The following is a 14,040-nucleotide window of genomic DNA, read 5'->3' on the forward strand; positions in this document are numbered from 1 at the left end:
AAACCATAAGAGACCCTTAATCTCAGGAAACAAACTGAGGGATGCTGGAGGGGAGGGGGCGGCAGGGATGGGGTGGTTGGAAGATGGACATTGGGGTATGTACTATGGTGAGTGCTGTGAATCGTGTAAGACTGATGATTCACAGACCTGTACTCCTGAAACAAATAATACATTATATGTTAATAGTAAAAAAAAAATTTCCTTTGAGATTGCTGCCAATCTCCCCCACCCATCCCACCCTGCCCCAGGTACCAGCAGACCGCAGATTCTAGGACTGTGGCAGGAAATACACAAGGTCAGCCAAGGAGCATTTTGTCGGGCCAGAAAGTAAGGATGCGCTCAAAGAAACAAAGACCACACCCACAATGGTTGCATTGTGGAGAAGAGGCACAGAAAGAACTGCCGATTGGCTAAAGGTAGAACAAAATAGAGCAGTATTGGATTATAACCCAGAGTATAAAATAACTATCCACAAGCCCATGTTGATATTAGTGATTGAATAAGTAAATAAGTGGAGGAGAAGAGACCTACCTGTCATGCAGAAGAATTTCAAATAATTCATGTAGATACTTTGTCCTCAAGGCGGGGCAGCAGACTCCTCGCTCCAGAAATGTGGGCTTCACAGACTGACTTTCTTCCAAAGAGTAAGGCATAGGAAAGGGGGAAAAGCAGGGAGAAACTTGACAGTGGAAAAACACGACAAACCCAATTCCAGCTGGTGGACCAAGGTCAGCATCAGTAGTGATGAGTCGTGTGGATAGTGTGTACCCTTAGTACGATGGGATGAAAATGGTAGTTTACTTCCAGGGTCTTCCTTCTCAAAATATAACCTCAGTTGAATCATGAGAAAAACATCACATAAATCCCAATTGAGATGCATCCTACAAAGGATCAGATTAGACTTCTCAAAACTGTCAAGATTGTTACAAACAAGGGAAGTCTGAGAACTGTCACAGTCCAGACGAGCCTAAGGAGACATGATGACAAAAATGTAATATGGTGTATTACAGAATGGGATCCTGTAACAGAAAAAAGATATTACATAAAAACCAAGGAAATCTGAATAAAGTGTGGACTTTCATTAGTAATGATGTTATCAATAGATATTAGTAATTGTAAAAAATCATTCCATACTAAGGTCAGATGTTAATAATAAGGGAAACTGTTATTTAATTAAGTGTGAGGAATATGGGAACTCTCTGTCCTATAAACCGTATACTGTGTATATTCACAATTGTCCTGTAACTCTAAAACCATTCAAAAATAAGAAGTTTGGGGTGCTTGGGTGGCTCAGTGGGTTAAGCCTCTGCCTTTGGCTCAGGTCATGATCTCAGAGTCCTGGGATGGAACCCCATATCAAGCTCTCTGCCTAGCAGGAAGCCTGCTTCCCCCTCTCTCTCTGCCTGCTGCTCTGCCTACTCTTGTGATCTCTCTCTCTGTGTTAAATAAATAAATAAAATCTTTAAAAAAATGTTTATTTAACCTACCCTGCTCCAAATAGCGGACTACTTATAAATATAAAATAAATTATAGTAGTTTCATAAATTGGAACATATGACAGCTTTTAACATATATGCAATAGGTAATTATGTGTAGATATAGAAAGATATTTTCAAAATGTGGGATTGGGAAAAAAGTCAGGACCAGAATAGTATGGATGTCATAATCCCATTACAAAATACATATGTACATGGGAACCGTGGAGAGCACTAAGTCAACCCTTAAGAGAAATTATCTCTAGATGGTAGCATTTCCAGTTGTTTACTTTTTTTTTTGCTTACTTATATTTTCTCATTTGTCCATGATAGCTCAGTGTAAAAATTCGATGCAATAGGCAGAATTCAAGATGACCTCCAATGACCCTTGTGTAATTTCTTCCCCCTGATTGTGGGTGGGACATGTGAATATGATGGTCACCACAAGTTTGAGAGGTTACATTATACAGCAAAGGTGAGGGGATTTTTTGCGGTTGTAATTCAAATCCCTAATCTGTTGCCTTGATATAATCAAATGGAAACTCATCTTGGGTGAGCCTGACCTAAGCAGGTGAGGCTTTTAAAGTGTCTTGGACCATCCCTGAGATCAGAGAAGTTCCTACTGGTCTTGAAGAAGCAGGTGCAAGGAACGGAATTCTTCCAATAACCACAAGCTTGGAAGAACACCCTGAGTTTCAGATGAGACCCCAGCCCTGCCTACATTGCTCACTTTTGAACCCCTGAGCAAAACACCCAGCGAAGCCATACCCAGACTCCTGACCCACAGAAACTTCGAGATCATAAATGGGTGTTGTGATAGTTTGTCATGCAGCAATAGAAAATCAACAGAGATGGTAACGAAAAACAAAACATGAAGAAAAAGGCAACGTAGGACAAATAGAATAAGATAGTTTCACTTCCAAACGAACAAAAAATGCCATTTTTATCCAGCTTTTTGGACCCATTTGTTGGGCTCTTGCCACTCACTTTTCATGGTTTCTAACTCCGAAGTCTTTCAAACGATGTAGGCAAAGTTGTTTGTATTTCATGACAATGGATTTATCATATCAAATGTGATGGATAACCGGACAAATAGTCTTAAACCGTACCTAGCTGTCATCCAGTAAACTCAAGTGAACACGAAATAACCCCGCTGTGAAAAATGAAGGCAGAGAAAGCTGTTCGGAAGTCTGCTCCTCCCCATCCCCCACAAAATGAAAAAATAAACCCTCTTTTTTTTTTAATAATACAAAATCGTTATTTTAAAAATCTAAGCATACAAACAAAATGGAAGGACATGCTTCCAGGAAAGTCAGTTTCAAGATTAAGAACTCACCGAGAGAAGGACAGTGTGTGAGGAACGTTAGTTTGTGTATGTGAGGATGGAGAAGTTGTGCAAGTCCCTCATGGGTGCTGAACTCGTGACCCCGAGATCAAGACCTGAGGTGAAATCAAGAGTCATGACGCTTAACTGGCCAAGCCACCCTGGCGCCCCCACACAAGTGGTTTTATGGCCCAGATGCTGCCTTGTATGTTAAGTAGGGACGAGATGGGAGTTTGAGAAAAATGAAGTGGGAAGCGGGTGGTCCCGGAAGCCTCCTCTCACCAGGGTTGACATTCATTTGGGTTTTCCCATGTTTGGGGCAGGCTTGCCCTGTGGCCTAAGCAGGCTGGGGAGCCTGTCCAGGCTGGGAGGATGCGGTCATTGGAGACATCAACTGTTCATGTGTCCTTTGGACTGTAGAAGGAGCAGAAGAGGAAGCTATCTCTGAGGTGTGATTTAAAAGGTGGTGATAAAACTCTGGCCCCCAAATTACTTCATTGACTCAGTTTCCCTGTGCTCTTGTTCACCATTAAAAGATTCATCTCTGGGGAGATGTTGAAGGCCTGTCTCTTTTCAAGAAGCCCTTCATGTATCAGATACCCATGGGAGACATAATAGGGGGATGACCCTTCAGAAAAGACTGGATGGAACCAGTAAATAGTAAGAGAAAGGTGGAAAGGGGAAAAGAAAGACATAAGTGGTCCAATTCCTGGAAAGGCTGTCCAGAGCGACAGCCTTTGCGTCTTCCATTTGGTATATATAGAAGACACAACGTGTGGTCACGCCATGCTCCTGTATCCACCTCAGACATTGCTAACGGACCGTGATGCACTTGCCCCCTGGCCTTCAGCATCCTTTCCAACACAGTTGCTCAAGGTGCCATTACCAGTCAGCTGAGGCAGGCTGGTGAGGGGAAGCCTCCCTGTCGTGAAACCAGGTCCCGGGCAAGCCGTAGCTGCTTGAGATGAGCACTTGGATGGAGGACAGTAAATGAGCTTTTGGGCCCCAAGGTCTAGTGTTAAGATAACGTTAGTGACCAACTGAATGGTGCTCATGATACAGTATCATCTCATTTGGGGTGCCTGGGTGGTTTAGTTGGTTGAGTGGCAGACTCTTGATTTGGTTCAGGTCATGATCTCAGGGTCATGGGATCGAGCTGTTGTCAGGCTCTGCGCTCAGCAGGGAGTCTGCTTGAAGTTCTCTCTCTCCCTCTCCCTCTGCTCCTTTCCCTGCTGATGTGCATTCTTTCTCTCTCTCAAATAAATCTTAAGAAAACCCAACAATATGATCTTATTGAATCTTACAAAATTCAGTGAATGCTCCCATTAAACAGATAAGAAAAGGCTTCAGGTAGTATACGGTGGTCCTGGGATCACCATCTGAGTTTTCTTACACCTCGAGCTCTTATTCTTTCTACCCCGCCCCCAAAGCCTGGGGGTCATGGTAGAATAACAGTACAGGAGTAAACAGTATGGCTTCGCCCCCATCAGCTCATCCCTGGATACAACCCAGATAAAACTCATCACCGATAATCCATCCTCATCTTTCTGAATGCCTTGAGCATGAAAACACTGAAACTTAAACAATTCATGAATACATTTTTGTTTTAAAAATGCACACCATTCTCGGGACACCTGGGTGGCTCAGTTAGTTAAGTGTCTGCCTTCGGCTTAGGTCATGATTCCAGAGTCCTGGGATCGAGTCCTGCTTTGGGTTCACTGCTCAGTGGGGAACCTGCTTCTCCCTCTGTGTGCCACTCCCCCTGCTTGTGCTCTCTCTCTGACAAGTAAATAAGTAAAATCTTAAAAAAAAAAAATGCAAACCATTCCAAAGTAAAAGTAAGTCTTCCTTCACCCATCCTTACTAACCCTAAAACACTTTTTAAGTTCATCATTAACAGTTTGCCAGATATGCTCCCAGACATTTTTTCTATGCATTTATACACATATAAATCTAAATGTTCAATATACAGGGTTTTGAACATATACCAATTGTATTTTATTATATATATTGTTCTATGACTTATTTTTTCACTTCACAGTATCTTGGAGAGCTTTCCATTTAAGTGTATATAAATTTACTTTATTCTTTTAAACTGCTACCCAGTATTCAATAGTATGTGGCATTGTTTTCTTACCACCAAAGGACATTTATGGTATTAACAGTTTTTCAGTTTTATACACGGTCCTGCAGTGAAGAATATTGTAATCACAGCCTCTTGCACATGAGTGAGTCTCTCCCTGGGATTAGATACCTAGAATTGAAATTGCTGGGTTACAGAGTGTATATCGCTTATATTTCAAAAGATGCTGCCAAGACAACGCAAAAAGTTGGTACCTTTACATTTCTACCAACAAGATGTGAGATTAACACTTCCCCCTATCCTTGCCCACCCTGGATATTATTAATCTTGAAAATCTTAACCATCTGTTGGGTAAACAGTGATATCTTATTGTTTTCATTTGTATCTCCTGATTTTTAGTGAGATTGAACAATAAACTTTTTTTTTAAGTTCATCTCAATAAATCTCTCAGAAATTGTTGATGATCTCTCCCTAAAATTCTCCCTTTCCTTGGTTTCTGTGACAGTCCACAGAACACAGTCCTGGCGTTGCTTCTACGCCTCTGGTCACTCTCAGTCTCCATTCCTAACTCTTCCCTTTCCACCTGGCTTTAAATATTGATGTTCCTCAAGGCTCGGTCTCTCTCCCTCCATCTTCCCAGCACACAGATCTCTCAATCTACATCCCTTCCCCAGAATATATCATCCAGGCCCGTTCAGACTTCAGATATTGCCTGCACATCCATGACTCCCAAATTTTACCTCCATCTTCTCCTCTCCTCTTGCTCTGACCTGTCTATTTCACATCTTTCCTTGGATAAGTCAAGAGCATGTTAAATCACCATTCCAAAACTGAACTCAAGATTTTATTCCCCCAAACCCATCCTTCTCTAGGACTCCCAACTCATGGACTGTCTACCAACTTCTGGTGGCCCCAAAAGAACCGTAGGAGTCTTCCTTGATGCTTTCCTTGTCAACGATTCTGGAATCCAATCCATTCCAAGTCCTTTTGGCTTTATGTTCTAAATATCTCTGGAAAGTGTCCATTTCTTTCCATTTCCCCTGGCCCCATCTCCCTAGATCTTTGGTGATGGTTTCCTCACTGGCTGAACCTATGCTTGACTTTGGCCACCGTGTGCTCTACAATATGACCAAAGCGATTTCCAAAAGGCAAATCTGATCACATCATTCTCTTATACAAAGATACCGCCACAAACTTATTAAACACAAAACTGTTTATAATTGTTAAAAGGAAGAAAGGTAGAAAAAAGAAAGGAAAAAATAACCTAAAATATTCAACAATAACAGTTGGTTAACCACATTTAGTTCATCCATTTGATGGGACAATATGCAGTTGTAAAAAAACAAGTACGGTTCTAGCAAATGTTAAGTATCAGATAATTGCTGTTATTTAAAATTTAGAGCAGTGTCGCCCAATAGAAATATAATGTGAGCCTCATGTAGAATTTAAATTTTTCTAATATCCACATAAAAAAGTAAAAAGGAACAGATGAAGTTAATTTTAATAATATATTCTATTTAATCCAATATATGAAAATATTTTCATTTCAGCATGTAATTAATACAGAAATCATTAATGGGGTATTTTACATTATTTTTTCACACTCTTTGAACTCCAGCGTATTTTACACTTATCACGGGTCTCAATTCAGACACTAAATTTTCATCAGAAATACCGATCTCTAAAGATTTAGATTTCATGAAATTTACAGTTAAAGAGTAGGTTTACATACCCACATTATTCCAAACATAAGCAAAAGTTTTCCAGTAACTGAATCGAGGACCAGTTTTAAAATATAAATGTAAGTTAATCCAAATTGAATCAAATTAGAAATGTAGTTCTTCGGTTGCAATAACCACATTTTTAGTGCTCAGTTGCCACACACGGCCGGTGGCTACCGTATTGGGTAACAGGCTATAGAATAAGGGAGAGAGCGCAAGTTCCCTAATTCATTTATAAGCTTTGCAAATTTTATTATAAAAATACTTCAAAGGATAAAAAATACAATAGCCCAAGCTCTCTTGGGAATAAATGTTAAATAACATATTAGCAAATTGAATCAAGTCATGTTTTAAAAATCCTCAAAGCCAAATAGGGTATATTTAAGGAATGCAAGAATGGTTCCTCCTTGGCATTTTTTTTTTTTTTTGGCACAAAGGATCCATTCCCAATTGGTGTAAAAAATAAAATACTTACAAATAAACTTAACAAAAACGGATATTTCATAAGAAACTTGCTAAAGGACATGAAAGAAGACTTGAAAAATAGAGGCACACTCCATGATCCTGGGAGGAAAGACTAAATATTGGTAAAGATCTGAAGTCTTCCAAAATTAATCTGTAATTTTATTTAATTAATTAATTTTTTTAGTCTGTAATTCTGATGTAATTCCAACCCAAACACCAAAAAATAACATATGTTGGAGATGGGGGAGATGGCTAGTTCATTTTTAAAGAATTTTGGGGGTGGGAAGGGCCTTTGGTAATATGGTAGTAAGTCCCAAGTCATGGAGGAAATGATTGACAGGTTTGACTATTTTGGCAGACACTACTGCTTACCAGTGAGATGTAAATAAAAATCTGCTGGGGACTACTGGGAAAGATTTTCCTTCCTGATGAGATAACAGATCTGTGAGATGAAAAAAAAAATTTTGTCCTCATCCTCTGCCTTGCTAATTAGACTATGAGACATAAGATTTGAAGATGTCACAGCCTTCTCATCTTAGGAGGGGAGACCCTGCCAGCACATTGTAGCTGGCAAATCTGAGAGACGTCCTTAAAGAGACGGATGAGACCTCTGAACCCCCACACTGATTCTGGGACCACATACCCCTGGATCTCAGGTTAATTAAATAGTTAATATTTTCTGGCTTAAACCCCTGTTACTTGACTTTCTGTTACCTTGGGCTGATACAAATATATAAAAGAAAAACTCTCCATGACAGGGGTGCCTGTGTGGCTCAGTGGGTTAAAGCCTCTGCCCTCGGCTCAGGTCATGATCTCAGGGTCCTGGGATTGAGCCCTGCATCAGGCTCTCTGCTCAGCGGGGAGCCTGCTTCCTCCCTTCTCTCTCTCTCTCTGCCTGCCTCTCTGCCTACTTGTGATCTGTCAAATAAATAAATAAAATCTTAAAAAAAAAAAAACAACTCTCCATGACAAAAGACACAATGAACTAAGTAAGAAAAAATAATTTCGGGGCGCCTGGGTGGCTCAATGGTTTAAGCCTCTGCCTTCGGCTCGGGTCATGATCTCAGGGTCCTGGGATCGAGCCCCACATCGGGCTCTCTGCTCGGTGGGGAGCCTGTTTCTCCCTCTCTCTCTGCCTGCCTCTCTGTCTACTTGTGACCTCTCTCTCTCTGTCAAATAAATAAAATATTTTTAAAAAATATTAAAAAAAATAATTTCAACATAGGTGTTCAGGTTAATATCCTTAATATATTAAGGACTTTTACTAACCAATATAGGGAAGAAAAAAGAGAGAGAGAGAGAATATTTCAGTGAAAGAAAATGGACAAAGAACATAAACAGAGAGTTCATAAATTAAATTAGATGACAAATAGATAAAAACACGCTCAGCCTCACCAATAATCAAAGACTTACAGATTGAAACCACAGTAAAATATAATTTTCGGCCGTCATATCGGCAAAGATAAAAAGGAGTGAGAATGGCCAATGCAGGAGACAGTGTGAACAGTCATCCTAACTCATACATGTTAGTGAAATGGAAATTGGTACAACTTTCTGTAGAGTGATTTGTTAATATGAATCAAATTTAAAAAGATGTATGCTATTTTTTGAAATTATTTTTATTAACATATAATGTATTATTTGCCCCAGGGGTACAGGTTTGTGAATCGTCAGGCTTACACACTTCCCAGCACTTACCATAGACAAATACCTTCCCCAATGTCCATAACCCCAACCACTCCATCCCTACCTCTCCACCCCCAGCAACCCTGTTTGTTTTGTGAGATTAAGAGTCTCTTAGGGTTTGTCTCCCTCCCGATCCCATCTTGTTTCATTCTTTCCTTCCCTACCCCCCAGCCTCCCCACCTTGCCTCTCAAGATGTATCCTATTTTTCACAGCAATTTTCCTTTTAGGAGTTTTTCCAAAGGGAACAATCAGCCATGTAGCAAAGATATGTATACAGTGATGTTTAGTAGTAACAGTAAGTAATAGGAAAATAATAGTTAAAGAAATTGGGACTAACTCACATGTTTCCAACAATAGGTGATTAAATAACTTCCGACATTCATTCAATGGAATGGAATTCAAGGTAAACGTGAAGAAAGATGGTTCAGTATATGTATTGACATGGAAGACGCTCATGATCTATTGATCGGCAGTAAAAAGCAGGTTACAAAACACTATGTGTTATGATTCTGTTTATGTAAATGTGTGTTTATATATACACGAACACTTGAAGGATTTATTTTTTAGTAACAGTGGTTATCTTTAGGAAGTGGAATTAGGAGGGAAATTTTATTTTTCTGTATTGGATGAATATTTTATACATCAGAAAAACAAATTGGATTCCAGTTTAGGAAATAAAATGTTTCCAGAATAATACGCAGGGATGTGCAAAGACATATATGACATATTGCTAAGTGGAGAAAGAGAATACAGAATACAAGTCAATGCTGTAGTAAGGAGTTATTTTAAGAGTGGGGCTAATTTAATTGACAATTATCGGGAAGGTTATACACCACAGTGTTAACAGTGATTATTTCTTGGGGTGTGAGGTGGAAATTTGAATGATTTTTATTTTATTGGTTATACTTTACTTTTAAAAATATTTTTTAGAGATATTTGTATTGCTTCTACAGAAAAACGTTACTTTGGGACGCCTGGGTTGCTCAGTCATTAAGCGTCTGCCTTTGGCTCAGGTCACGATCCCAGGGTCCTGGGATGGAGCCCGCATCAGGCTCCCTGCTCAGTGGGAAGCCTGCTTCTCCCTCTCCCACTCCCCTTGTTTGTGTTCTCTCTCTCACTGTGTCTCTCTCTGTCAAATAAATAAAATCCTAAAAAAAAAAAAAGGAAGAAGAAGAAAAATATTACTCTTGAACAACAAAAAGAAGAAAAGAAGGAAGGAAGGAGAGGGGGAAGGAGGGATGGCAAACCAAGGCGAACTTGAACCCAGTCCTCTTGGAGGACAGCTAGGATCCTGAGAAGCCTACAAGATGTGTGTTGATTTGATGACATTACAAACAAACCCTGACATTTATTTAATTTTTTTCTTTTGTCGTGCCACGAAGAATTTGAGGCAGCTCAAAAGAAAAGATAGGATAAATCAGAAAATTACAAAGAAAAAGATATCAGGCTCAAGGAAAATAACGGCACGCTGGAACGACAAGATGGGGGAAAGCACGCTTTGGGGTCATGCACACTTAGGAAAAGTGAGCTCCATTCCACTGTTCTTGGGGTCCTCTGCTTGCCCGGATGGAGACTTGTAATAGCTGGGGATCTGCACAGAGTGAGCTCACGAAGAGGATAGTGCAGTAACTACACTGCCCAACCCCTGATGACCTCTTTTGACCCCTTTACTTCTATGCCATAAAGGAGCTGGCGGTATTGCGATTGATGGTGCTGGGGTGAACCTCTGGCCCACCGGGAGCAGGGCAAAATCTCTCCCCAGACCTTCAGAACTGGGCCTGAGAGCTGGCCACTGGTGGTGGCTACCCAGAGCAGAGCACACCCCTTAGTTGGGGCCTTGGAGCTCATTTCTATTTTGTAAGGCTCCTGGTACATTAAGAAATAAAGAAACAAGGTTACAAAAACGATGGTATATTTTTTAATGTTTATATTGGACAAATTAGTGCTTTGAACCCAAAAAATAGAGTGCCACGCATATGTTCTGTTCACAAGATAATTACAGGATTTATTAAAAATATTAATTCATGGTGCACTACAGGCGGTGTGGTCCAGAGCCAAAAGGGCCTGCGCCAACCTCCTGCTCCCCTCCCACCATGTGCCCCTGAGGCTGTGAACTTGGGGATGAGCTGGCAGCCAGCAGACGTGGGGAGCTGCTTCTCCTGCTTCTCTTCCCTTTCCAGGGTTCAGTTCCAGGTCCTTCTGAGGCCTACGGACCTGGCCCCATGAGACACCTTCATATCCCTCCAATGAGGTCCCTGCCCCTCCTTCACCGAACTCCGCTCGAAGTAGATTTCGACCACCAGCCACCAAAAGAATCTTGCCAGAAACAACTTGCAGAGATCCCAGATCCTTATTTTTTTTTTCATTTTATTTATTTTTTCAGTGTAACAGTATTCATTCTTTTTGCACAACACCCAGTGCTCCATGCAAAACGTGCCCTCCCCATTACCCACCACCTGTTCCCCCAACCTCCCACCCCTGACCCTTCAAAACCCTCAGGTTGCCCCAACCTCCCACCCCTGACCCTTCAAAACCCTCAGGTTGTTTTTCAGAGTCCATAGTCTCTTATGGTTCGCCTCCCCTCCCCAATGTCCATAGCCCGCTCCCCCTCTCCCAATCCCACCTCCCCCCAGCAACCCCCAGTTTGTTTTGTGAGATTAAGAGTCATTTATGGTTTGTCTCCCTCCCAATCCCATCTTGTTTCATTTACTCTTCTCCTATCCCCCTACCCCCCCATGTTGCTTCTCCATGTCCTCATATCAGGGAGCCAGATCCTTATTTTTTCACAGGAGGGGTGTGTGTGTGTGTGTGTGTGTGTTTTTCCCTTGCATCGAAATCCCCTCCCAGGGAGAAAGGGAATTCTCAGCTTCTGTGGCCCTAGTCTGCAGCGAGTTCATGCGTTTTCTCCCAAGGTGGAGGAGGATTGTTTAAAAGATGCTGAGTGGCAGGGAGAAGAATGTCACCTCAACATCCCTCCGCCAAGCCGGGAGAGGTTTGGCTGAGTCTCAAGGACGTAGGTTCAGACAAGGGCGGGCCCGGCTGCCTTACTGAGAGCCAGAGTCGTTTTCCTGACGCTGGAGAATGCTGGGGAACCTTGGGGTCCTACTTCAAGCCCTCTCCTGGACTGGGTGGGCCCTAAAACTGGCTTCTGAGGGGGAAGACAACGAGGTGACAGCCCCTCTAAGGGGCTGCTTGGCTGACTCTATTCCGTGGAAAGATAGAACAGTGGAAGCTGGTTGCATTCATCCATATTATTTCCCGCATGGCTCCTACGGTGCCTAGTAGTGAGCCTTCCATAAAGCAGATACGCCACAGCTGTTTGTGGTCCCCAGGACTGTGGCAATGTAAAGCTTGTGTCCTTTGTTCTTAGCCCAGGCAGTTGCGGGAAAATGTTCCAGGACTCTCCTCCCCTCCTGTTGCAAACAGGAATTCATTCAGTTAACCAACAAGTATTTCCTGAGCACCTACTTCGTACGAGGCTCTGTCCAGGTGCTGGGAACCCAAGGGTGATGAGAGAGAGCCGTGGCCCTTTCTCTCCTAGAACACACATCTTTACATTCCACTTTTTACCACCTACCCATCTCCTGCATATACATAACGGGAAAACACACAAACAAGAGTGAATCATATCTTCTTTCTCTTGACTCACCAAAGAATACCAACCATATCATTCTAGACAGAGAGAGAGAGAGAGAAAGGGAGAGAAAGCTCTCCTTCTACTTGCCAGAGAGAAAACTCCCAGTTTTGTGGTAGTCTCCCAGAACAAGGGGCCCATTTTTGTCATTCCTTGTTCAAAAATCCCGTGTCCCCCACTCAGTGCACGCACACACATACATATGTTCCCCACCCAGTTTACATTCATCCCATGTACAGCTGGAGAGCGTGGAGGTCTGCCTCCCACATGATACAGAACGGATTGGCAGCTGGGACTGAAGGCAATAGAAATAAGCTATTGATCAAGGGTTAGAAGTACAGCCACTGGGATCCCATGATGCTTGCGAGCTGAGGGCAGCAGGAAAGTGTTACACAAATGCAATAACATTTATAACCCCAGGGCAAGTGCTTTTTACATGAAAATAAAAAGCTGATCCTCTGTTTAATTCTTTCCCCCTCCTTGGGCCAGCCTGGCCAAGTGCAAGGACAGGAGCTAAGCAGGGCCACTCTGGTTGGGCTGGCCTCTTGCTCTCTGGGTAAGTGACAAGTGACGGGATCTTTTTCCCCCTGGCTGGTGCCTTCTGGTGGTGTGGGGAGTACCTGCACTGTTTAAGCTGCTCTGGCAGGAGGGAAGAAGTAGCTATGTCCTGCCATCCTGAGAGGCCCAGTCATGCCTCGGCCCCCTGGGTCTTCCTTGGTCAGCTCTGTGGATGTTGCCTGGTCCTGTTGGGAGCTGAACTTTTCACTTGAATGGGTGCTAGAAATCGCTCTTTTGAGCTTCATTCTGTGACATTTGTAAAAAGAAATCCTATTCTGGGGAGAAATAGATGGAGAGGAGAGACGGCTCTGGAGGTCCTACAAAGCAGTAAGCGAGGGCTGATGACTGAACTTGAGGAGCCCAGCTTTTTCTTCCCAAACTCACCAGACCACTGCTTTTTAACACGTGTTCCACAGGAATGTCAGTCCTATAAGATGCTCCATAAAAAATGGGGCTCTCTGGTCAATGATTGGGAAAACGCTTCCTCTTGGAGGTTTCCTATTGTATCTTTGGAGATTTCTTATTGCATCTTTGTAATTTAAAGGCTCTGAAAAGGGGCACTTGGGTGGCTCAGTGGGTTAAAGCCTCTGCCTTCAGCTCTGGTCATGATCCCAGGGTCCTGGGATAGAGCCCCTCGTTGGGCTGTCTGCTCAGCGGGGAGCCTACTTCCCCCTCTCTCTCTGCCTGCCTCTCTACCTACTTGTGATCTCTGTCTTTCAAATAAATAAATAAAATCTTTAGAAAAAAAAATAAAGGCTCTGAAAAGTCCTGCAGTAAAGGAACAGTGTGAGTTTGCTTGAACTACATCTAACAGATTTACTTGACTGCCAAACCGTCCCTCCGCTTAGAATTTCTTTCATCTTTTCCTTTTATTACTTAATGCTTACTAGCAACACATTTTTGGGAAAACGCTGCCAAGCAAGGTACTTAGAAGGATATGATATATTGCTGCGCTGTATCGTATGCCTACCACGTGGAGAGTACTTGACATGAATTATTTCTCACCACCAAAACAACTTGGCAAGTATTATTATCCCTATTTCACAGATGAGAAAAACGAGGTTGAACATGGATACGAAACCTGTCCACGGCC

Source organism: Meles meles, chromosome 8 (genome assembly GCF_922984935.1).
Source record: "Meles meles chromosome 8, mMelMel3.1 paternal haplotype, whole genome shotgun sequence".
In the NCBI taxonomy this organism is placed as follows: Eukaryota; Metazoa; Chordata; class Mammalia; order Carnivora; family Mustelidae; genus Meles; species Meles meles.